This window comes from Bufo gargarizans, chromosome 2, assembly GCF_014858855.1.
Source record: "Bufo gargarizans isolate SCDJY-AF-19 chromosome 2, ASM1485885v1, whole genome shotgun sequence".
NCBI lineage: Eukaryota > Metazoa > Chordata > Amphibia > Anura > Bufonidae > Bufo > Bufo gargarizans.
The window spans coordinates 306,252,963-306,280,335 of record NC_058081.1 but is presented as its reverse complement, the minus strand read 5'-3'; the positions used below and the strand labels follow the sequence as shown (position 1 = coordinate 306,280,335).

Here is a 27,373-nt window from a genome sequence, read left to right as displayed (position 1 = left end):
GACACTCAGGTTCGACTTATGTATAGAGCTAGATATGGTTTTAATATTCCCCCTCATCCAGCTAAACCAGACAGGATTACAAGTTGCCCGAAGTGTGGAATAGGGTTCTCCAATTTATTCCATGGGATTCGGACGTGTCCAAAGAGTAAAAGGTTGTGGGAGGAAGTGGGGCATTTGGTCCGGGGGATCTGGGGAAGGGAGTTTCCATTGTCTGCCAAATTGTATTTATTTCACTATGAGGAGGGGGAGGTAGGACAGGGTGGGTTACCCCGCTTGTTTCATACTATATGCATGATAGTGAAGCGTAGCCTCCTGCAAAAATGGCTTCAAGATGATACTCCAGGGTTACAGTTCATAATAGAGCAACTAAAACATGTTTTTCATATAGAAAGGTTAAACTCTCTTGCGGCGAAGGAACGACAAGCTAAAGGGTTGTTTCAGAAATGGAAACCGTTTATTGAGCATTGTATGTCGAACGCAGAAATACAGCTAATTATGAGGCCGTTCACACTTATGGAATGGTACCTGGTGAGCCAATTGAAGGGGACACTTGGCCGTCTGTTCAGTTTGGCCAGTTCTTCTTAGTTCTACGTAAGAGGATTGATTATGTATGTCATTGTATATTGATTGCGTATATTGACTGCTCTGTACTAGTGAATGCATATTGCCCTATGTTTGTGATTGAATTATCTATGGCACTTGCAGTGCTTTAATTTTTTTTTTTTTTGGTGTGTTCAGAGATGTACACTCTGAATGTATTGTATGTCTTGTTGAAGGAAAAATAATAAAGAATTATAAATAAAATAAAAATCCTTTAGCTGAAAATAATTAAACCTTATTAAAACGTAAACAATTTAGGTATTTTGTCTCCACTGACTCAGCTTCTAGCGATAGTGTTTGATGCTGCTGGTAATCTTGACTTCACAGCTGAAAACCAAGATTGTCTTGGATGAAAATGTATGCCTGTTGTGCTGACATCTAGTGGCCTTTATGTGAAAACCGATTTATGAAAATTCACAATGATATTTTAATAGTTTATTGAGTCAAATTCTACAGTTTAATATAACAAGAGGGTGAAAACTCTGGCATCAAGGTTCAAAATAATAAATGAAAATATAAAAAAATAAAACATTTTGTCAACATATATAGCTAGAGGACATCATTTGCACAGGCGGCATTAGTTCTCAATATACCTAGAGCTTTTGTAAGACTATGGGGGCACATTTATCAAAATACTAAAATGCCTGCCTTAGTAAAGTCCTAAGCTGGCGGTGGATCTGCCAAAGTTATAAAGAGGGCGCCGGCCTCTACGTAACTTCGGCGCATCCTGAGCTGTCTGAGCTGTCAGCTTCTGAGCTGTCTTACTTTTAGACCATATTCTACACCTAAAACAGGCATAGAAAATTATGAATAGGGTGGGCCTCCTGGCCCATTCCTTTCCCCGCCTGCGCTACGTCCACAATACTAGACTTGGCATGAGCAGGGAAAAGTCGCAGATAGCGCTACAACTAACCGTTGCACCACCATCTGCGCCTTAAATACGCCTAATTTAGGTATATTTTAGATTGATAAATCACCCCCATAGTATTATCACAATGTTAAAATAAAAATAATGACCAAAAACATAATGGACCACCAAAATCGCACCAATTAAACTAATTAGATTTTTACTCAAAAAAACTGATCAGTTTAAGGCGGTGTCTGTAATCTCCACTGTTCTGCATTGAGGAGCAGAAACACAAAAAATAACAGAAGTGCCAGATTCAGCACATAGATGACACGAACAGAGCTATAATGGGGTCCGTTCTGTTTCCATTTGTAAAATTGCTTTTTTAAAACAAAAAAGTCCTACATACAGGACTTTTTTTGCTGTCTTTTTGATGGGATCTCTTTCTACATCTGTCAGTTTTTTACGCCACCAGGGGACTGGAGTACACTTGAAACTTTTTATCAAAGTCGCAATGGTAAATCTGACTGAAAATGCAGCCCCTCCTACAAAACATCTGTCCGCCCCTTAGTAAATGCAAACTGCCGGGCATGACACAAAACACCCTAAAAATTTTTAAATATATGTCATAAATGTGCCGCAAATACCTACGCCACCTACACAATGTTCAAGATTACTCCACTTTTTGGTGCAGTGCATTTGATACATTATCCCCTATGTTTCCACCATCTATAGGATTAGTAAATCTACCCCAGAGTATCTGAATTTCCATGTGACCATGCAAATCACTGTTTAAAAATATGGCGCTGAATGATTATAGCATGTTTTATCACGTGTCAGTTCTCCCCAAATTCAGCACTTCTACTGTAGAGGAAAACTGTATATACTAAGAAATAAGCAGCTGCAATACAGTGTGCAATATAATTCCATATTCCACACTGTATTATAGACCTCTATTACAGACACAGAACAAATATTCCAGCTGTCTGTGCCACAGGATTTGAAATCCATGCCACCTTTCAGCTAAGCAAAAAAATAAAATTAGGCCAGCACCTCAAAACAATATGAAATAAATGCAAACACACCAATAAGGCTACTTTCACACTCACATTTTGGCTTTCCGTTTGTGAGATCCGTTCAGGGCTCTCAGAAGCGGCCCAAAACGGATCAGTTTTGCCCTAATGCATTCTGAATGGTTAAGGATCTGCTCAGAATGCATCAGTTTGCCTCCGATCAGTCTCCATTCCACTTTGGAGGCGGACACCAAAAACCTGCCTGCAGCGTTTGACGTCCGCTTGACGAAACTGAGTCAAACGGATCTGTCCTGGCACACAATGTAAGTCAATGGGGAGAGATAATACAAACTGATCCGTTCATGACGGATGGATGCGGTTGTATTATTGTAACGGATCAGTTTTTGCAGATCCATATCTGATCCGCTCAAAACGTGAGTGTGAAAGTAGCCTAAAGTGGAGACAAACAAACAGCTGCACACCGCTTCATATGCAAAGACTGGAAACATGAATTATACCACAATGCATGACTGCTATACTTGCTATATATATTTTCATAGATGGTAAGTATAGCAGTACTGCAATTTAGTATAATTCATGTTTCTACTGTTTGCATGGGTCTTGGGGCAGTGTGCAGCTACATAAACTGCTTGTTTGCCAGTTATGAGCTGGCATAGATTTGAACTATAATTTACACCAGTATCTGGCGAGTAAATCCGCCAACCACCTGCTAAGCTTTGCTCCTGCTCTCGGCACTTTTGAAAACTAGTGAAGAGGGCAAAAAGTCACAAAAGTGCTATAAAGGCTTTGGTTAAGGCTACTCCATTATAATTTCCAACATTTTCTGTGCTAATTTAAAGATTGCTGTTCACAAATGCAAACCATCCAACTTGAAGGAGCTGGAGCAGTTTTGCAAGGAGAAATGGGCAAAAATGCCAGTGGTAAGATGTGGCAAGCTCTTAGATACTTATCCAAAGTGACTTGGAGCTGTGATTGCCGCAAAAGGTGGCCCTACAATGTATTGACTTTAAGTGGGTGAATAGTTATGCACTGTGGCAAAACCAACCTCACCACTGGGTTTTGGAGAGGCCTGTTTGCTAACCTCTTGCCCCAGGATTATGGGCCCTCTCATCAGCCAGGCTTCCTTTGTTCACAAAGGACTTGTACTAACTTGAACCCCTGGTCTAATTCGTGCCATTTTGGGATGTTAAATGTCTATGTGTATTGTAAAGGGTGTGACATTGTATACGTTGAGTAGTGAGGTCTGTTCCATTGTCTCTCTGTGTGTATTGGCGATGTCCCTTTTGTCCTAAGAGATAATTGAATTACGTCTCGGTTGTCTCCAGGACAGAAGACATTGTGTATTCTCCTGCCTGTGATGATTACATCAACCCAGTGTGAGGTAATTGTATCACAGGCAGAGGGGAGGATTTTGTGTGGGAGTGTCTGAGTGTATTGTACGTGGTTATTGGCTGTTTTTACAAAACCCTGTGGGTGGTAACCTTGTTGGAAGATGTGTATAAATCAATGCTGTGTGTTCAAATAAAGAGGTCCTGTTTTACATTCAACATAGAGCCTCGTCTCATGTGTGTGGGGATTGCTATACGTGTATACTCCCCTGGCTATTACTTCTAGCTCTTGTAAGAGCTGTTCCTGGTTCCTGTGGTGGTATCGGTGTCGAGTGGAGTGCTTGGAGTCCTCGAGAGGTACTGGGAGCATCCATTAACAGAGGTACCCGGTCGGGGTGCCAGGAGATCCTTTACATGCACATTGACTTTTTCTGTTATTTTGTCCTATTTGTTGTTTGCTTCACAAGAATAAAAAAAAAAAAAACATCTTCAAAGTTGTGGGCATGTTCAGAAAATTAAATGATGCAAATCCTCAAACAATCCATGTTAATTCCAAGTTCTGAGCCACCAAAATACGAAAAAAGTCAAGAGGGTGAATACTTTTGCAAGGCACTGTATATGAGCGAAACATAGGAGTGTTATATGGGCGAAACATAGGAGTGTTATATGGGCGAAACATAGGAGTGTTATATGGGCGAAACATAGGAGTGTTATATGGGCGAAACATAGGAGTGTTATATGGGCGAAACATAGGAGTGTTATATGGGCGAAACATAGGAGTGTTATATGGGCGAAACATAGGAGTGTTATATGGGCGAAACATAGGAGTGTTATATGGGCGAAACATAGGAGTGTTATATGGGCGAAACATAGGAGTGTTATATGGGCGAAACATAGGAGTGTTATATGGGCGAAACATAGGAGTGTTATATGGGCGAAACATAGGAGTGTTATATGGGCGAAACATAGGAGTGTTATATGGGCGAAACATAGGAGTGTTATATGGGCGAAACATAGGAGTGTTATATGGGAACTATATGGTTATAATTTTTGAATTCTGGATGACTATATCATTTAGGCATTAAAATGGTTTAAGATTTGGCCACTGTGAAAGTATTTGGCAGTATAACGGTAGATTCACATGCAGCAGATTTATTGCAAATCTGTCTGAGAGAGGAAATAATTTCCATTCATTTTTTTTTTTTTTTTATTACAGCAAGCACATGATATTCTGCATATAAAATTAAATGGAGATAAAGTCTATATGATAAATACATACAGAATAAAATCTTTGTATAAAAATTAACATGGTTGCGAACATTTTATATTTCTAGGGACATGAGCCGATGAACATAAAGTACTGCACCCAACGGCATATTCTGCTGCTGAAAAGAGCAGTAATTTAATTATATGTTATGTTACAGTACACAAAGTGAGCACACAATCAGCAGTACGGACAGAGGAGGACAGGCAGTTACCAACCCAAATTGGGAAATTTATAGTGGTGAAGCTGTAGCAACTTTTTAAAGGGGCTCTCTGGGAAATAAAAACAAATTACTGAAAATACTTAAATATTACTTTATTATAAATATATTCCCACCTTTCATTAGTTATAATGGCTGGTTTAGTCTGGGGAGCAATCATAGGGTGAAATAAAATGGCCGACATCCTATTAGTTCAAGTAAAACCTGTCCTAATCACACAGTATGACAAGTTACCTCATAGCAGAGAGCTAAAAAGCTGCCTCATCCTCCTCTCTACTTGTCAGGGATTATGATCCTGAATACAGATGATAAGATATTCAGCTGAATCTCTATGGGAATGGAGTTCATTAGGAGACATAAATTACAGAGAGGATGGACAGGAAAGACTGGTAATGGAGACTATATACAAGTTCTGCTGCTAATTATCTATACCCCCAGAATCCTCTCTGTAGGAATGGAGTTCATGAGGAGACATGAAGTACAGAGAGGACTAAGAAGACAGACTGTGGTAATGTGTGGATGTGGTAATGGAGACTGCATACAAGTGCTGCTGCTCATTAGCCACATCTGCTCATGAACTCCATTCCTACAGAGATTCATTTTACCAGCTGTATCCAGGATCATAATTACTGACAAGCAGAGAGGAGGATGAAGAAGCTCTATAGCTTCATGCTGTGAAGTAACTTGTCCTCTTGTTTGATTAGGACAGGTTTTGTGTGAATTAATAGGACGGCGGCCATTTTTCTTCTCCTAATGATTGCTCCTAAGACAAAACATGCCATTATAACTAATGAAAGGTATTTGGGAATATATTTCTAATAAATTAATATTTAAGTATATTAAGTAATTTTATTTTATTAATTCCCAGAGAATCTCTTTGGCCTGAAGAGGCCAGACCATCCCCACATTGTAAGATCATGGTGCAGGAATAGGATGGCAGCAGTGTAAGGAGGGACAATGTGTGGCATGCAATTGTCAGGAGATACTATGGGGCAATAAGAATTACAGAAGGAAACTGTCTGGCAGAAATATTTTCAGTGGGCACTGTATCAGGCAGAAAAACTTTACAGGGATTATTTAGCAATAAGACTTTCAAGGGTTCCTTCAGATACTCCGGTTTTCTCCCACACTCCAAAGACATACTGATAGGGAACTTAGATAGTGGGCTCCATTGGGGACAGCTTGATACTAATGTCTGTAAAGTGCTATATAAATGCATAGTAGTATAGTATAGCGCTATATAAATATGTTAAATAAATAAAGGGGCACTATATGTAACACTAATTTATTTCAGGGGGCTCTGTGGGTGGCATTGAGACTTTCAGTGGGCATCATGTTTGGCACAGGGCACAGTTGTGATATTTTATTCAGGGGACACCGTGTGGTATCGTTTTTTTCAGGACACAGCATCATATAAATATGTTCAAGGGCACATTGTGTGGTGACATTTATTTCATCAAGCACAGTGCATGGTATAATTGTTTTTAATAGCACAGCTATACTGGCAGTACATTGTATGATATAAATATCTTTAAAGGGGTTGTCCCACAAAAAATATTCTACAGTTTTCAAACCAGCACTTGGATCTGAATACTTTTGTAATTGCATGTAACTAAAAATTTTGTATAGCCACTGAGTTATTAAATACAATGTATCTATATAGTGCCGTCTGCTCTTTGTTCTTTTCTCATGTTTTTGTCCTGCTCACTAAGAAGGCCGCACATGCTCAGTTTCATCCTTCAACTGCCTCCTGAGCTGTGATAGGGAGAGCATTGACACGCCCCTTAGCGTGATAAAATCTAGAAGAGAAATGAATGGGGAGATCTCTGGATCTATGGGAGGTCCAGGTCTGGTTCTAGCTTTGTAAGAAAGAGGCCGTCATATCCTATATCATGTTTGATTTTAATTGTTTACATTAATCATGGGATTACCCCTTTAATAAAAAAAACTGGTTGAGAGAGTTGATAACCCAAAAATAGTCCATGTACATGGTCACTCTTATTGAGATAATGCTTAAAAGAAAATACAAGTGTAATCCATTAAAACTATCAGGGTAACGCTGTCACTCTATTTTGTTATTGTGTACAGATCATGTCTATCATCTGATAGGATATTGGAGTGAGGTGTTGGCTCAAAGTGCACATTAAATTCTGGTAGGGGGGGTTGATCCACCAGTATTTTAGGTATCTAGATTACCCAATACATACTAGGTCCAGTGGTGTCTGTGTGGTCTGGCTGCAGGTTACCTATTGGTTTCTTCCAAAATAGCAGAGGAGTACTCAATTTTATGAATACTCGCTTTAACCCTTTCTATCCCGGGCCAGTTTTCACCTTCCTGCCCAGGCCATTTTTTGCAAATCTACATGTCACTTTATGTGGTAATAACTTTGGAACACTTTTACTTATCCAAGCTATTCTGAGAATGTTTTCTTGTGACAAATTGTAAATTTGAATCAATATATTTCACCTTTATTTATGAAAAAATTACCAAATATTTGAAAAAATTTCAATTTTCAAAATGTCAATGCTTTTAAAACAGAAAGTGATATTGGTTGTTTTGGCACAGTTTTGTTTTTCTTTGAATGGCGTTCACCTGAGGGTGATATTTTTATAGAGCAAGTCGTTACAGATGCGGTGATACCTAATATGTATACCTTTCAATTCATAAATTATTTCAGTTTTACACAAAACATTTTAGTGTCTCCATTTTCTAGGGGTGAAAACCGTTTATGTGTATTAGATTACTCATTTAATGCTATTGATTTCCATAATGTTGATTTATACCACGTTCTCAGAAAATATACTTGGGCATAGATGCGGCTTAAACTAACTCCAGACGCTTATTACTTACCAGATGGCAGTTAACATAATCTCAGCATGTATTTATTGTGAAATTGGGGGGTACTATATGGATATATGAAGCATTTCCTTTGATCTAGCATCGCATATATCATAGACATGTATTATATGGCCAATATGTAATAAGAATAACAAGAATTCCCTACCATGGACTCTGTGGACTTCAGATTCCATGTATATTCGTTGTATTTTGTTATATAGCACCTATCCCTTAGGACTTACACAGTGTAACTATATATCCCTATATGTATCTAACTTTATTGTTACAGTAGTTATAATCCTGCTCATGTCGATTATTGTGTTTATAGATAAAACCGCAGATGAAGGTCCTGCGCGACCGAAACGTCCGGTTTAAGAATACTGTTCATATTAAGATATACATTGGGCAAACAGATGACACTACATGATTTGAATGAATAAATTCCCCTTTAAAATTGCAAATACCGAAAATTGTGTGCCTCAATTTTACTTTGTGTATATTCGCTGCTTGCAGCCCTTGACTGACACCAGAACTCAACAAGTAGAGTGTGGTTCTCCATCTTCTTCAAAATTCTACGACCTGCACCTACGTCCAAATATGACAAATGTATTTTCATATGATACAAATACAGCTGAAAGCATTTTATCTGGGGTCCACTTACCCAACGAATTTCTACATATACCAAACCATGAGATGAAAATCCGTGAATACGAACGTGACCGTAGACGTCTCATTGGATGGGAATTACATTGTAGTACGCTGACTGAATACTACATAAATAATCGAATCCCAAGAGGCCTGAGATCACGTCTGAGACCCACACTCTTTGCTGACAAGAAGGAATTCTGCGAGCGCTTTGAAAATATACTGAATAAGTGTTCCTTCGACCTCATTCTCTTAACAATAGAAGAACTGCAGACCTCAATCGGAGAATTGTCCAAAAAGATTGAGACCACCAAGACACAGCTAACCTCTACCACCCCTGAGGAGGACCTAATAAAAGCAAAAGAAAGAATCGAGAAACAATTACAAGAATTCAAGAAAAATACAGAACAGAATAAACGGCAGAAGTTTATACGTGACGCAGAAGATTACAGGTTGAACACAGTCTACCGGTGGAAAGGAAACCAACAAAGTGAAGGCTTCAGGGGATACCAAAATCCACACTACTCCGGCTCATCAAATTCCGACAGCGACAGATCCGGCAACCACAGATATCCGTCCTGTTTTTTAGGCAATCGACGAGGCAGATCAAGACGCAGAAGATCAAGACGAACGATTGCAGACAATAGAGACGCGCTCCCAGGTAAGGAGAACAATTTAGTTATAAACATTTCATCCACTACCCTACTACCTGAACAGATCTCGGTCTTACAAAAGGGACTGTCATTTTGCCCCACACCTAAACTAAATGCAGTTCCTGCTCCAATGTAAAGGTAAAGATTTTATCGAACATTAAGACTCAAAACTCACTTTGAAGAAACTCCATTGCCACAACCGGACACAATCACCCCACCAGGACCCCTATCTATTGATAACCTGGGCCTGAGGAACAAGAGCTCCTACGTGCCACCTAAAAATAAACACCCAGTGGAGACATATATCTCTTTATCTCAGAAATCAGTACAGAAAATACTAATGGAAAATACACAGGGCCAGTTTAAACATACAAATAACATGTCCCCCAGTGAGAGGTCAGCAGTTGAAGCATTACAACACAACAAAAATATCATCATAAAACCCGCAGACAAAGGGGGAGCCCTGGTTGTCATGGATAAGGGAGACTATATGACTGAAATTATGAGACAACTTTCAGATACCGACACGTATGAAATACTGCCAAGAGACCCCACCATGCAGATACAGGTACTAATCGCCAACACGATAGATTCATACTCTAAGTCAGGGACTATAGATCCCAAAACGGGCAGTTTTCTGGTTAAACATAATCCCATCACTCCAGTATTCTATACGCTACCAAAGATCCACAAAAGCCTCATTAACCCTCCGGGACGCCCAATCGTTGCATCAACCGATTCTATACTTTCCCATTTAGCCATTTATACTGAAAAAATCCTCACACCACTGATCAAAACATCTAGATCCTTTATACTGGATACATCCGACTTCATTAAAAAAACGGAAAGAAATAACACTAACACCAGACAGTACCCTACTAACTCTAGACGTAAATAGCCTATATACATCTATAGCACACGACAAGGGCATAGAAGCAACAGCAAGACTTCTACAAAATAACTCCAGTTTAATGGCTGTACAGCAGGATTTTTGCCTCACGCTTCTTGAGATAATACTCAAGAAAAACTTCTTCCTTTTCGGTGATACTTACTATGGCCAGAGAAGGGGCACCGCTATGGGGTCCAATGTGGCCCTGCCCTATGCATATGCCTTCATGATAGCATTTGAGGAGGATTTTGTTTACGCAAACCCTTTGTTCTGCCAATACGGGGATGTATGGTACCGTTTTCTCGATCTTTTGTATCTGGAGAGGACTGATATCTACTATACACAAATTTGTAGAGAACCTCAATTGGGTATACAGTGAACTAGGCTTCACCTCACATACCAGCAAAGATGAAATTAGTTTTCTGGACACACTCATAAAAATGTACCAAACGGGAGCACTATCAATAGACCTTTACAGTAAACCCACTGATCGCAACAGCCTTTTGCATTATAGGAGTTGCCACCCCCGAGCCACGAAGGACTCCCTACCACGATCATAATACACAAGAGTTGATCGGATCGTCACTGACGATACAATCAAAATCGAGCGCCTTGACATGATGACCCTGAACTTTTTAAATAGGGGCTATCCCGAAACTTCTCTAAAAAGGGCCCTAAATAGTCTCAGAGAGACTCGTAGGCCACATCCCGCCAACCAAAAGAGGATAGCATGTATAACCACATATCACCCTCTAATGCCAAAGATACAACAGGCCTTTAAACAACACTGGCCCCTATTGGCTAAAGCCTATCCTGGGATAGAAGAGTTTAAACAACCCCTATTAACCTGCTATAAAAGACCCCCCCAACATCAGGGACAAATTGGTCAAGGCAGATATAGGGAGTCTCACTAAACAACTAGTACAGACTCATTTACGGAGCAGACGACACGGCACATATTCCTGCTTACATTGCGCACAGTGCTCAAGTGTGATAAAAGGAGAGTACGTAACGCATCCACGTACCAGACAGATCTTTCCAATCCAATGATTCTATACTTGTGAGTCGCGTTATGTGGTTTACTTGCTAAAATGCCCGTGCGGCCTCGCATATGTTGGAGAAACCATTCAACATGTGCGAGACCGAATAAGTAAACATAAATCAACCATTAGACTTGGACATAATTTTTTGCCAATACCACACCACTTCTCGGACAGGAAACGCCAAATCTCACAACTTCGGTTCCAAATTCTGGAACAAGTGGATCGACCCAGGAGAGGCAGTAATCGGACACTCCTCCTGAAACAAAGGGAGGCCTTTTGGATCCACAAATTAGGGACACTTTCACCTAATGGTCTGAATCGTGAATGTGATTTTTTTTTTTTTTTTTTTTTTTTTTTTTTTATTAATACCTGATTTTTTAAATTAATACTTGACTGTATTGTGATGAACGTTAAGAAGATGATCTAAATATTATTCCTTTCTTCCACAGACTCGCTGAGAATAATTTTTTGTCCGCAACGGGTGTGGGTGAGTTGCTTCCCCTTCCCCCCCCCCTTTTCTCTACCCCACTGCCTGTCCCTGGTTACAGTTTCCCTTCCTTCCATCTTACTTACTTGCCTTTCATTCCCCTTGTTATAATGTACTAACCTCTATTATATACAGACGTGGACAAAATTGTTGGTACCCTTTGGTCAATGAAAGAAAAAGTCACAATGGTCACAGAAATAACTTTAATCTGACAAAAGTAATAATAAATTAAAATTCTATAAATGTTAACCAATGAAAGTCAGACATTGTTTTTCAACCATGCTTCAACAGAATTATGTAAAAAAATAAACTCATGAAACAGGCATGGACAAAAATGATGGTACCCCTAACTTAATATTTTGTTGCGCAACCTTTTGAGGCAATCACTGCAATCAAACGCTTCCTGTAACTGTCAATGAGACATCTGCACCTCTCAGCAGGTATTTTGGCCCACTCCTCATGAGCAAACTGCTCCAGTTGTGTCCGGTTTGAAGGGTGCCTTTTCCAGACTGCATGTTTCAGCTCCTTCCAAAGATGCTCAATAGGATTGAGGTCAGGGCTCATAGAAGGCCACTTTAGAATAGTCCAATTTTTTCCTCTTAGCCATTCTTGGGTGTTTTTAGCGGTGTGTTTTGGGTCATTGTCCTGTTGCAAGACCCATGACCTGCGACTGAGACCAAGCTTTCTGACACTGGCTAGTACATTTCTCTCTAGAATTCCTTGATAGTCTTGAGATTTCATTGTACCCTGCACAGATTCAAGACACCCTGTGCCAGACGCAGCAAAGCAGCCCCAGAACATAACAGAGCCTCCTCCATGTTTCACAGTAGGGACAGTGTTCTTTTCTTGATATGCTTCATTTTTTCGTCTGTGAACATACAGCTGATGTGCCTTGGCAAAAACTTCGATTTTTGTCTCATCTGTCCACAGGACATTCTCCCAGAAGCTTTGTGGCTTGTCAACATGTAGTTTGGCATATTCCAGTCTTGCTTTTTTATGATTCGTTTTCAACAATGGTGTCCTCCTTGGTCGTCTCCCATGTAGTCCACTTTGGCTCAAACAACGACGGATGGTGCGATCTGACACTGATGTTCCTTGAGCATGAAGTTCACCTTGAATCTCTTTAGAAGTCTTTCTAGGCTCTTTTGTTACCATTCGGATTATCCGTCTCTTAGATTTGTCATCAATTTTCCTCCTGCGGCCACGTCCAGGGAGGTTGGCTACAGTCCCATGGATCTTAAACTTATGAATAATATGTGCAACTGTACTCACAGGAACATCTAGTTGCTTGGAGATGGTCTTATAGCCTTTACCTTTAACATGCTTGTCTATAATTTTCTTTCTGATCTCTTGAGACAGCTCTTTCCTTTGCTTCCTCTGGTCCATGTCGAGTGTGGTACACACCATATCACCAAACAACACAGTGATTACCTGGAGCCATATATATAGGCCCAATGGCTGATTACAAGGTTGTAGACACCTGTGATGCTAATTAGTGGACACACCTTGAATTAACATGTCCCTTTGGTCACATTATGTTCTGTGTTTTCTAGGGGTACCATCATTTTTGTCCATGCCTGTTTCATGAGTTTATTTTTTTACATAATTCTGTTGAAGCATGGTTGAAAAACAATGTCTGACTTTCATTGGTTAACATTTATAGAATTTTAATTTATTATTACTTTTGTCAGATTAAAGTTATTTCTGTGACCATTGTGACTTTTTCTTTCATTGACCAAAGGGTACCAACAATTTTGTCCACGTCTGTATATTATATATATATATATTATATACCTCTATTAGATAGTATACTTCCATTTTATTCAAAATTTGATCATACTGCGTTAGTTTAGCCACTAATCGCCCCCTCTCCTCAAATCAGATTCCAGATAGTCCCCATATACAGAATATAATATGCAGTGCCCATATGTAATTGCTATGAATATTAACCTCCTTCCCCCAGACTAGAACCAGCGCTATGCCCACGCACATAATAGTGGAACGCAGCTCACATGTGACGTCACTATTGGATCGAAAGTCCCAGACGTCACGTGACTTTCGATCAAGTGACCGGAATCACCATCAAACCCATACATTCTTAAATAGCGGCAGTGCGACCAAGAAGCCACGCATCCAGCGCCCTACAAGCTTACACACCTGTCTGAGCAGATATTGCCGACACTAACTGGTTCTAATGAGACTTTTATTCCTTACAGGTTACTGACATTGTGCACTGGACCACTATAGAAGATTACAAAGCGGGCCTCTAGGGGTGAAAACCGTTATGTGTATTAGATTACTCATTTAATGCTATTGATTTCCATAATGTTGATTTATACCACGTTCTCAGAAAATATACTTGGGCATAGATGTGGCTTAAACTAACTCCAGACGCTTATTACTTACCAGGTGGCAGTTATCATAATCTCAGCATGTATTTATAGTGAAATTGTGGGGTACTATATGGATATATAAATCATTTCCTTTGATCTAGCATCGCATATACCATAGACATGTATTATATGGCCAATATGTAATAAGAATAACAAGAATTCCCTACCATGGACTCTGTGGACTTCAGATTCCATGTATATTCGTCGTATTTGTTATATAGCACCTATCCCTTAGGACTTACAGTGTAAATATATATCCCTATATGTATCTAACTTTATTGTTACAGTAGTTATAATCCTGCTCATGTCGATTATTGTGTTATAGATAAAACCGCAGATGAAGGTCCTGCGTGACCGAAACGTCCGGTTTAAGAATACTGTTCATATTAAGATATACATTGGGCAAACGGATGACACTACTACATGATTTGAATGAATAAATTCCCCTTTAAAATTGCAAATACCGAAAATTGTGTGCCTCAATTTTACTTTGTGTATATTGGCTGCTTGCAGCCCTTGACTGGCACCAGAACTCAACAAGTAGAGTGCGGTTCTCCATCTTGTTCAAAATCCATTTTCTGAAAGACATATTTTTAAATTTTTGGGCTGATTGTCTTATGTAGGGGCTAATTTTTTGTGGGATGAGGTGACTTTTTGATTGGTACTATTTTGGCGTACATATGACTTTTTGATCGCTTGGAGTTACATTTTTTGTTATGTAAGGTGAAAAAAAATAGCTTTTTTGGCACAGTTTTTATTTTTATTTTTTACAGCGTTCACCTGAGGGGGTAGGTTATGTGATATTTTTATAGAACTGGTTGTTACGGACACGGTGATACCTAATATTTATATTTATTTATTTCAATTTCACACAATAAAAATTTTTAAACAAAAAAATTGTTTTAGTGTCTCTCTTTTCTGAAAGCCATATTTATTTTTTATTTTTTTGGGGCCGATTCTCTTACATGTATATAGGGGCTAATTTTTTTCAGGATGACTTGACTTGATTGGTACTATTTTGGGGTAAATACAACCTTTTGATCGCTTGGTATTATACTTTTTGTGATGTAAGGTGACAAAAAATGGCTTTTTTGGCAAAGTTTTTATTTATTTTTGCCGTGTTTATCTGATTTATCTGATTAGTAACATATAGTAACATGTTTATAAGGATGAAAAAACAACAACCCCTCTCTAGCAGCTATAACCTGTAATATTATTACACTCCAGAAATACATCCAGGCCCCTCCCGAACTCTTTTAGTGACTCCACCATCACCACCTCCTCAGGAGAGAGTTTCATAGTCTCACTGCTCTTCTATGTTTGTGTACAAACCTTATTTCCTCCAGACGCAGAGGATGTCCCCTCGTCACAGTCCTGGGGATAAATAGATGATGGGAGAGATCTCTGTACCAACCCCCGATATAGTTATACATAGCTATTAGATCTCCCCTCAGTCATCTTTTTTCTAAAGCGACTAACCCTAATTTTGATAATCTTTCAGGGTACTGTACTCCACCCATTCCAGTTATTACTTTAGTTGCCCTCCTCTGAGCCCTCTCCAGCTCTGCTATGTCTGCCTTGTTCTCTGTAGGGTTCCCTTTAAAGTGAACCTGTCACCAGGATTTTATGTATAGAGCTGAGGACATGGGTTGCTAGATGGCCGCTAGCACATCCGCAATACCCAGTCCCCATAGCTCTGTGTGCTTTTATATCCATCTGTGTTTTTGTTCTGGATTCTACGGGTATATTATCACGCAACACATAAATACATGTGTTTTTCTTGTGGTAAAACTACAGCAAACAAATACATTTACTTATATCCCATTTTATCTGCAGTAAAGACTTCATGTACTGTATATAAGCATACCTCCCAACTGTCCTGGATCTGGCAGGACAGTCCCAGATTTCAGTGGCTGTCCTGTGGTCCCAGAGAGGAAGGTATGTCCCACCCTCAGGCAGCTGTCTCTGGGCATATTACTGTGAGTAGTCACATAACTGGGCATATTACTGTGAGGGGGCACATATCTAGGCATAATTACTGAGAGAGGGCACATATCAGGGCATAACTACTGTGAGGGGCACATATCTGGGCATAACTACTGTGAGGGGCACATATCTGGGCATAACTACTGTGAGGGGCACATATTGTGGGCATAACTACTGTGAGGGGCACATATGTGCACATAACTACTGTGAGAAGACACATATCTGGGTATAATACTGTGAATAAGGCACATATCTGGACATAACTACTGTGAGGGGGCACATCTGGGCATCGTTACTGTGAGGGGGCACAATTCTGGACATAACTACTGTGAGGGGGCACATATCTGGGCATAACTACTGTGAGGAGGCACATATCTGGACATAACTACTGTGAGGGGGCACATCAGGGCATCTGTCACGGCTGAGGATGGGGAAAACCCTCAGCCGTGCGATGCCCAGAGATGTTAAGACTGCTTGGCCAGGACGACAGAATTAGGGAGCAGGTCACCTCCTATCGCGTCCCTAACCTGACCCTGACTCCTAATCAAATGAGTCAACCCTGAAGGTGGGAGGACTCATACACCAGATGCCTTGGGGTCCCTGCTAGCCCTCAGGATTGCCCTGGAACAAGGAGCAGGGTAAGACGACCTGTTCCTCCTAGGCACGGAGGAACAGGATTCTCACTAGCCAAGCTGCAAAGGGAAAAGAACATAAACAGCCTATGGATATGGCAGGAGGATGAAAAGCACTTCCACACCTACCTGCCACAGACACACAGACTGGATCCTGTGCAATACAAGCTAGTGTCCACACCCAAACACCAATGGACACAGCACACACACAAACACACAGGAACCCAGATCCATAGGTGCATAACATAACAAGGAAAACATCAAGTGGACATCAACATAAACCTAAGAGTCACAATTTGTTTATGACTACAAGGGTGGCCCCCACTGGCAGATGGAATACACAGGAGGATGCTCCAGCTAACCATGGCTGAAGTACCCCCCTGAACTGCACTATACACTGAGGCTTTATAGGGCCAAGTAATCACACCCACATAGAGACACACCCAGTGTTCACACACACAGAAGGGAATTAACCCTTCCAACACCAGGGAAGGGAAGACAGCAACTTAAAGGGGAATACACACAAACCCCGTGCACACCAAACAAGGAAAGTGCACACATACAAACCAAGTTGCCAAATATAACCGCATGCACTTACAGCAAGCTGCCTAACAGCTCAGGCTGCTATGCTACAACAGTACAACATAACTTGTTGCCCGCGGCAACCACAAGTGAGGCAGCACACTAGCGGCCCTCACCTGTGGTTGAACACCTACATACAAACCGCAGGCAACAGCCTGCGGTTCAAGAGTCACGACCATGACCATGGCCGTGACAGCATCGTTACTGTGATGGGGCACAAATCTGGGCATAACTACTGTGAGGAGGCACATATCTGGACATTACTGTGAGGGGGCACATCTGGGCATCGTTGCTGTGATAGGGTACATATCTGGACATAACTACTGTGAGGGGGCACATATCTGGGCATAACTACTGTCCAGAGGCACATATCTGGACAGAACTACTGTGATGAGGCACATATCTGGACATAACTACTGTGAGGGGGCACATATGGGCATTGTTACTGTGATGGGGCACATATCTGGACATAACTACTGTGAGGGGGCATATATCTGGGCATAATCTGTGAAGGAGGCACAATGTGGACATAAATACTGTGTGGTGGCATAAAGGAGGAATAATTACTATGTAGGGGATGGGATTAGGTGTATAGCTATGTTTTGTATGGATTTAGAGGCATAGCCTAGTGCAGGAAAAAAACTGCTGCGGAGCGCAAAGTGCACTACACATAATGTCCCTTTTCTTTTTTTTTCAACGTATGTATAAATGGAGTCTGAATGTATAGGCCCCCCAGAGCACCTAGCTTGGGGGACACATACACCTATAGGGTTTAGATAGATTTTTTGGGGGTATTTGGGTCTCTCTTCTCCCCCCTCCTCCCTTTTTGTATTTTATCAGGTAAAATCTACCTCAGGAGGAATTTTACCTGAGTAAAGAAGGCCGGCAGGATCTGGATTGAAGCGGTCCTAGGTGAAGTGTCCAGGTCCCTCCTGATTGTCTGTCATCGGTTGCTGGAGGAGAAATCCAGGATCTTGATTTGTTGTGGAGGGAAACTGACACCTTTTATAATGCGGCAGTTGGCTGTGCTGAAGTGCCAGTCTGAAGAGGACCTTGATCTGCGCCCGCCCTCCCTCCCTTGAAATAATTTTTTTATTTCATTGTCGCATGCTTTATTAGTGGGATTTATCGCTCAGCTATAGCTGAGTGGTTTGTGGTTTTAATGGTTAATGGACTGATTTTAATGGTTAATTATTTATGTATTCTAATTTATTGAGTGAGTAATGGATGTTATGGTAATTTAATGGGTAACTCATAATAAAGCATTGCAGCCTTTTCATTCCAAACTTGGAGTCTGTTGGTTTTTATTTAATAATTGATTCATGTAATTTATTCTTTAGTTTGATGGGTGTAGTGTGCATCCGTGCCTCTTAGGGGTCTTTTCCATGACCCGATTCCAGGCCATAGAGGGCACTGATTGCCAATGTAATCAGTTGACTGGTTCTCATTCGAAAGACCTTTACATGGGCTGATGGAAAGTGCACAAGGGGAAGTACGATCATTTCTGTGATCTCTTATCCCACATACTTTTACATGATGTCGCCAGGCAGCACATCCCTGAGCTTTTTTTAGGTCACAGGCCCTGCCCATTGTCATCACAGTGTGAACATCCTGTGCATCTGCTTCAGTATTATGTTACAGAGACTTAATCTCACATGAAATGCTGATAAAAGTAAAGCCATCCTTATCTAATCCACAACCTCATACGCAAAGTACAGAATGCCGCCATATGGTTCCTTTGCTGAGGCCTAACTAAGGGCTCAGGGGGCCCTGATGCAAAAGGTGCAGCTTGGACCCTCATCCAAAACTTTTCCTCATGCTTCTCAGCTGCACAGTGTTTGTACCTTATTAGCATCGTGTTTAAGGCAGGTATGCCCAACCTGCGCCCCTCCAGCTGTTGTAAAACTACAACTCCCACCATGCCAAGTTGTAGGCTGATAGCTGTAGGCTTAACAAAAGAGCCAGTGGAAATAATATATAAAAAATATCAACTTTATTGCATATAAAAATATGAAGGAAAATGGGCAAGATGGAAAAGGTATACAGAGAAACTAAGGGCATTCCCTCAACTGGACAACCATGTATCCCCACAGAGCTAGTAAGCACTTTCCGGGTAGCAGGTCTCACAACAGCAAGTTGTGTACCACAGAAGATGATACCATGTGTAAAGCACCCCAATAGGGGATTATACACTGTGGTACAGTTATATCAGAAAATAATCCCTGGACATTTGTGAGATCCACAGCCAGCGCCCCTGGTAAACATAGACAACATATATGTAAATAGCATGATAGTGATATATTCACAGCCTAGTCTATGAATACAGCATAGCCATAGTATATTCACAGCCTAGTCGATATCATAGGCCTAATATAGATACTGTGTGTAGCAGTGTCTAATAGAGTCACCCAACCGGGGACGTACCTGAAGACATGATCTAGCCCTGGGTGAAATACCTGGATTGCGGACATCTGTGCTCTAACCAAACTGCCGCCATGCTGTACGCCGCCGCCATCTCCCAGCGCGTCCACGCCACCACACAGGGCGTTATGATGACAAGGAGCACATTGAGATGGAGCCGGGCAGCGCATGCGCGGAATTGCGACCCAGTGGCACGCATGTGACCTGCAAAATCATGGCCATAAGCAGAGGAGCTCACATAAACAGAACGGCTAAGATTACATCTCAGGGGTTACTGGTGATACACAGCATGATTAATACTTCTATATATAACAGTACTCCATATTAGACTCACAATCAACATAATTAGATAAAACATACTAAAATCCAGATTTTGTTATACTATATCAACACCTGAAATCCAGTGATAATACGTGCAATTAGTAAATAAAATAAAAAAAATTAAGGAATTAAAAAATACAATTCATATTAAGAAATATTACATAATTCATAATGTGCTGGGTCCACATACGGGCCCAAACAGGTGATGCTTAGTGCATGGTGATATAAAGTGCATACAATGTCAATTGTGGGACATCAGTGCCAAAGGTGACCCTGCATGTTTCGGGACATCCCCGCTTACAGTCGGGGCAATGGCCAGTCCAGATATTTCCTCATGCAGTCACCTGTGGCACTAATGACCCATAGGGTTGGTTGTTGGCCCATGGGTCACCAACCATCACATCAATAACGATGTCCTACTAATATCTATAAATAGATCCTCCCCTAAACACTTCGCTATAGGAGAGTGGGGCAACAGCCCCCCAGGAAAGAAAGGGCCCATCCCATATAGACAATCATTCATGCCATACGTCCACGTATATATGTGTTCATATTGGCTCCAATTCTTCTTTATCGTATTCGAAGATCATCTTCTCATGGCCACTAAATAAATCCGTTCCCACCTTGTCCCAAGAGAAAAGGTAGAGTGAAATAACCTCAATAAAGAATATACCATCACTATGCTGTGTTCATAGACTAGGCTGTGAATATATCACTATCATGCTATTTACATATATGTTGTCTATGGTTACCAGGGGCGCGGGGTGTGGATCTCACAAATGTCCAGGGATTATTTTCTGATATAACTGTACCACAGTGTATAATCTAATAATTATCCGACCGATAACAAGAAGTATCAGATTATGCCATTTAACGTGGATGTCCAAAGTTATGCAGTCCTGTTCAAAAGTTTAAGACCACTTGAAAAATGGCAAAAAATCATATTTAGCATGGCTGGATCTTAACAAGGTTCCAAGTAGAGCTTAAACATGCAACAAGAAAAAATGGGAGTGAGACAAAACATTTTTTGAGCATTCAATTTAATGAAAACAACGAATAAACGGAAACAGGCTGTTTTTCAGCTGATCAAAAAATAAACGTAACCCCCCCAAAACAGAAATCCAACTTCCAAACATGAACTCAGTAATGAGTAGCTCCGCCATTATTGTTTATCACTTCAAAAATTAATTTCGGCATGCTTGATGCAAGCGTTTCCATGAGGTGAGTGGGAACAGTTTTCCAAGTGGAGAAGACAGCCGCACGAAGGCCATCTACTGTCTAGAACTGTTGTCCTGTTGAAAAACCCAGTCGTTACCACACAGACGAGGGCCCTCAGTCATGAGGAATGCTCTCTGCAACATCTGGACATAGCCAGCGGCTGTTTGACGCCCATGCACTTCCTGAAGCTCCATTGTTCCACTGAAGGAATAAGCACCCCAGACCATTATGGCGCCCCCTCCACTGTGGCGCGTAGAAAACATCTCAGGTGGGATCTGCTTGTCATGCCAGTAACGTTGGAAACCATCAGGACCATCAAGGTTAAATTTTTTCTCATCAGAGAATAAAACTTTCTTCCACCTTTGAATGTCCCATGTTTGGTGCTCTCTTGCAAAGTCCAAACGAGCAGTTCTGTGGCGTTCAAGGAGAGGAGGTCTTTGAAGACTTTTATTTTTGAAGCCCTTCAGTCTCAGATGCCGTCTGATGGTTATGGGGCTGCAGTCAGCAGCAGTAAGGGCCTTAATTTGGGTCGAGGATCGTCCAGTGTCTTGACGGACAGCCAATTGGATCCTCCGGCTCAGTGCTGAGGACATTTTTTGGGGTCTTCCACTTGACTTTTTTGTTCCATAACCCTCAGGATCATTTTAGAAATTCCAAATGACTGTCTTACTGCGTCCTACCTCAGCAGCGATGGCGCACTGTGAGAGACCCTGCTTATGCAGTTCAACAACCCGACCACGTTCAAAAACAGAGTTTTTTTGCCTTTGCCATCACAACGTGTGACTACCTGACAGAAAATGACAATGAATCCACATCTTTGCACAGATTTGGCCTTTTAAAGGCACATGGTCCTAAAAAAACCTGCCTGTTTCCGTTTATTCGTTGTTTTCATTAAATTGAATGCTCAAAAAATGCTTTGTCTCACTCCCATTTCTTCTTGTTGCATGTTGAAGCTCTACTTGGAACCTTGTTAAGATCCAGCCATGCTAAATATGATTTTTTTGCCATTTTTCAAGTGGTCTTAAACTTTTGATCAGGACTGTATTTTGGTAAAACTACACAAGAATTGAGAAGGCGTATATCCAAACACTTGAGTGATATAAATATTGAAACCAAAACATCCCTGTCCAGACATATTAGAGATATACATAAAAGAAGACGCTAGCAGCCTCATATTTTGGGGCATAAGTAAGCTTACGCTAGGTGCCAGACAAATGGATATAGATAAGAGTAGAAGCAAGAAGAAGCGAGATGGATTAATCGCCTTAAAAGTCTAGACTTAATGAAGGTTTCACCTTTGCATCGTTTCTTTAACAAATGATAACAACTTAGGGTAACAACTAACCGATGCGGCCTAGTATTAAAGATGAGATTAGTATACCAGTAAATACTATAATATTGAGTATCCAGGCCATTAAAATGCCTGTATTACAATTATACACTTAGGTACAGCCTTATAGTACTAACTCTCACCCATCTTCCCGAAGTTCTGGTATATATTTTTTTCAAAACTTTCTCCCCTCTAAATTATGGTAATTAATGATTGTAATAAGAAACAAACAAATAGAGACATAATTGTAACAAATGTGGCAAGGCATACAGTGCAGGAGGGCGTGTATATCTCACCCAGATACAGTGCTGCCAATAATTATTCATACCCCTGGCAAATTTTGACTTAAAGTTACTTTTATTCAACCAGCAAGTAATAAGGCACACAAAAGCTTGCTTGGCCTTTGCAAAAGCTCATCTGGACAAAGAAGAAGACTTCTGGTCTTCTGTGTTATGGTCAGATGAAACAAAAATTTAATTGTTTGGTCACAATGATGTTTCCTTCATTTGGCATAAAAAAGGAGAAGCCTTCTACCCAAAGAACACCATCCCCACTTTCAAACATGGTGGTGGGAACCTAATGCTTTGGGGATGTTTTTCAGCCAATGGACCAGGGAACCTAATCACAGTAAACGGCACCATGAAAAAAGAGCAATACATGAGGCTTCTCAACGACATCATCAGGCAGTCTGCAGAGAAACTTGGCCTTGGGCACCAGTGGACATTTCAGCATGACAATGCCCCAAAACAAAAGGTTAGCAGACAACAACATTAATGTTTTGGAGTGGCCCAGCCGGAGTCCAGACTTGAATCCAATTGAGAATCTGTGGAGGGAGCTAAAGATCAGGGTGATGGCAAGAAGACCCTCCAACCTGAAAGATTTGGAGCTCATTGCTAAAGATGAATGGGCAAAAATACCTGTGGAGACATGCAAAAAGCTGGTCTGCAATTATAGGAAGCTTTGATTACTGTAATAGCGAATAAAGGCTTTTCTATTGATTATTGAGAACGTTCTGAATAATTTCGGACTGGACACGTTTTGCTCAAATGTAAATAAAAGCTGAGAAATGTTCCCCCCCCCCCCCCACAATAATGCCTAATGTACCTCTTCTTATTATCTTTTGGGAGACACCTATGTAATTTCCTGTCAAAAAATTACTTGCTGGTTGAATAAAAGTAACTTAAAATTTGCCAGGGGTATGAATAATTATGGGCAACACTGTACCTCAGCTAGGTGAGATAACTAAAATCCAGAAGTGTGCAGTGGTCTCAGCAAAGGATAGTTTGCTGAGACAGTTTTGTTTACGTTGTATTCTGGCCTGGATTTTAATTGGACTGGCAGTTAGGCTTGGTAGTGGGAGCTGCCGGTCCATACCCTTCCAGCATGGGTATTCCCTCATGCCTAAAGTGAGCGCAGATGAAGCCTACCCTAATCAGTCTGGCATAAATCCACCCTCAGTGTGTCAGTCTGGGGAAGTGTGTACAATCCTTGAGCAGAGGCTCTGTGTGTGGTCTCAGTCAGGAGAACTAAGGGGCCACAAGGCTATGCGAAGCCTGATCTCTCCACTGTGTGGACTGGCGCTTGATGAGCGGAACCTGCTAAGGCTTGGAGCCTGAGACCCTGGCCCTAAGTGGTACTTAGAGGTGAGTCATGGAAACCTATGTGCTTAGGTAGAGCCCAGACCAGCAAGGTGTTTTATTTTGTCTTTGTATGTTTTTTAGTTATGCTGTGTGCCACAATAAAGCACAGTTTGGCCTCTAAATCCCAGTGTCCATGAATAAGTGTGTGGTTGCAACCCCAGTGAAAGAGAGCTACCCCTTACACAAATATGATAAACAAAAAGAAGAGACATAATTATGTAAAATAATTTATTGTGGTCAAAAATGTAATAAAGGATGAAGGGCTAATTGGTCGTCATGGACGAATGCTATGTAAAAACAGAGTGAACTGATCTGGTTTTCTATGCAGATTGGTATAACTAATAAATACAAGTAGATAATTTAGGCACACGATTGAATATACTGTGAATTTTTAGCTCTATAAACACATGACTAGTATGGAATACAAATTAATCAGTAGTATTGAGAATCATTATAAATAAGATAAATATATAATTAGATGAATAAATAATAAAATCATGTATTAAATATAAATATTATTGGTTTTTAGCTTATAGAATCATGAACGCTAGATTAATAAAAATGTATTAAATTAATAATGAATTGGAGTAAAATCAAACATGCAAATTTGCCAGATCAGGATCCACATTGGTACCACGAATTACCACAATAATAATGAGCCTAAGGGCTCATGCACATGAACGTATTTTTTGCGGACCGTATGCGGAACCATTCACTTTAATGGGGCTGTATAAAATACAGAAGTTACTACGTGTGCATTCCGTTTCCGTTTGTCCGCATGGCCGTTCTGCAAAAAAGTAGCACATGTCCTATTATTGTCTGCAAATCACAGTCCGAGGCCTCATTTAAGTCAATTGGTCCGCAAAAAATACGGAACGCACACGGCACACATCAGTATGTCATCCATATTTCATCCGTATTTTGCGGATCCATACTGTAGAAATGCTATGCCCAGCCCATATTGCTCATGTGTTTGGTGATTAAAAGGTTACTGTTTCTGTATATGATCCGCAAAAAAAAAAATCATATACGGAAACCATACAGATATGTTTTGTGCAATAACGGAACAGAAGAGGACTTAAATCAGAGGAAAAAAAACCTCAGATACTGAACAACGGATCCGTGAAAAACGGACCGCAAAACAACAACGGTCGTGTACATGAGCCCTAAGAAAGTATCATGTAGAGCTATATAAAATACTTGATACAAAATGATACAACATACCGTAATTCATTGTGCTCAAAACTTAAATACATGATGAGGGGCCAATTGGCCGCTATTGGATGAGTGCCATGTAAAAACGGAGTGAACTGATCTGGATCTCCATGCATGATTTTGTGAATAATGGTACTGTAAATCATGTATTAATTATAAATATAATTGGTTTTAGAATCATAATAATACACTAATAATAAATGGGAGTAAAATCATGCATGCAAGCAATCCAGACCAGGATTCACATTGGCACTACAAGTTACCACAATAATAATTAGCCTAATATTAAGAAGGTATTAAGTAGAGCTAATGTATTATTGCCAACAAGTGAAGAAGCTGAAAGTTTAAGTCTCTAGACATGCACAATCATGAGATGAATGAGCTGGACATGCTCAATGTGATGCCGATACGAGAGATCATCTAAGGCTACTTTCACACTGGCGTTTGGTACGCATCCGTCATGGATCTGCACAGACAGATCCGCACCGATAATACAACTGCATATATCCGTTCAGAACGGATCTGTTTGTATTATCTTTAACATTGCCAAAATGGATCTGTCTTGAACACCATTGAAAGTCAATGGGGGACAGATCAGTTTTCTATTGCACCAGATTGTGTCAGTGAAAACGGATCCGTCCCCATTAACCTATATTGTGTCTCAGGATGGATCCGTTTGGCTCAGTTTCGTCAGACGGACACCAAAATGCTGCAAGCAGCGTTTTGATGTCCGCCTCCAATGCGGAACGGAGCCAAACTGATGCATTCTGAGCTGATCCTTATCCATTCTGAATGCATTAGGGCAAAACTGATCTGTTTTGGACCGCTTGTGAGAGCCCTGAACGGATCTCACAAACGGAAAGCCAAAACGCCAGTGTGAAAGTAGCCTAAGTCCGATTACTTGACCGTTATATTGTCTAGAGATCGCGAGAATAGGGGACGGCACGGAATGGAGGTAGGTAAGAAATATGGGAGGAGAATCAAGTACCCTGGCCCCAATGAGAAGTGGTATAACAACAACACGGGTCCTAGGAATAAGTACACCAAATAGGATTGGTCAGCGGTGATTACGTCACGATGAGAAACAATAAAAGGTCCCTGCCACTTCCACCAAACACTCACTGCCCGATCCCCTGACGAAGTCGGGGTATCTGGCGAAACATGTTGGGGGGCAGTGTTTGGGGTAGCTCTTAGAGACAGGAGTGATGCCTTGGGTTAGTTAATATTGGTAGTTAAAGGAGGTTTAGGGAAAATCTGGAGCCAGCGCGCGGCCGGCTACCAGTAGTCCTCCTCAGATAAAGTAGCAATAAGTGTACAGTGCTGCTAAAACACATAACAAACAAAACAGGCAAAACAACTGACAGTTTTAAAGGTGTCTAATGGTCAATGAAATATTAATACTTGATAATAAAAGTTACGTTTAATAAGTCAAAACAAGACATATGTTAAAGTAGGGTAATATAGTAGTCTTGGACTAATTCTAAAAATTTTAGTATAATCTCCTGCACGCCTAAGCAGTCTCTTTCATATAGGCATGTGCTATATGAACACTGTAACCCTTGTAGCTGGCCATCTACATTTTTCTCCACAGCTTCCTTTACTTAAAGGGGTTTTCCGAGATGTTAATACTGATGACCATCAGTATCTGATCGGTGGGGGTCCGACAACTGGGCCCCCGCCAATCAGCTGTTTGAGAAGGCAGCAGTGCCGTGGCCTTCTTAATGCTTTCTCTAGGCTCAGTGACGACTCATTCATTGGTTATTTCGCCTAGGTGCAGCTCAGCCCC

The 27,373-nt window shown here is 40.8% G+C and overlaps 1 long non-coding RNA gene across 1 annotated transcript; it reads left to right on the top strand.

The window, feature by feature from the left end:
* Nucleotides 1–9,008: 9,008 nt before the first annotated feature.
* LOC122926784 lies at nucleotides 9,009–14,250 on the top strand. The gene is made up of 3 exons (XR_006387719.1): nucleotides 9,009–9,438; nucleotides 11,812–11,849; nucleotides 14,066–14,250. It is a non-coding gene; the product is annotated as an uncharacterized LOC122926784 (long non-coding RNA).
* The last annotated feature ends 13,123 nt before the right edge of the window (nucleotides 14,251–27,373 follow it).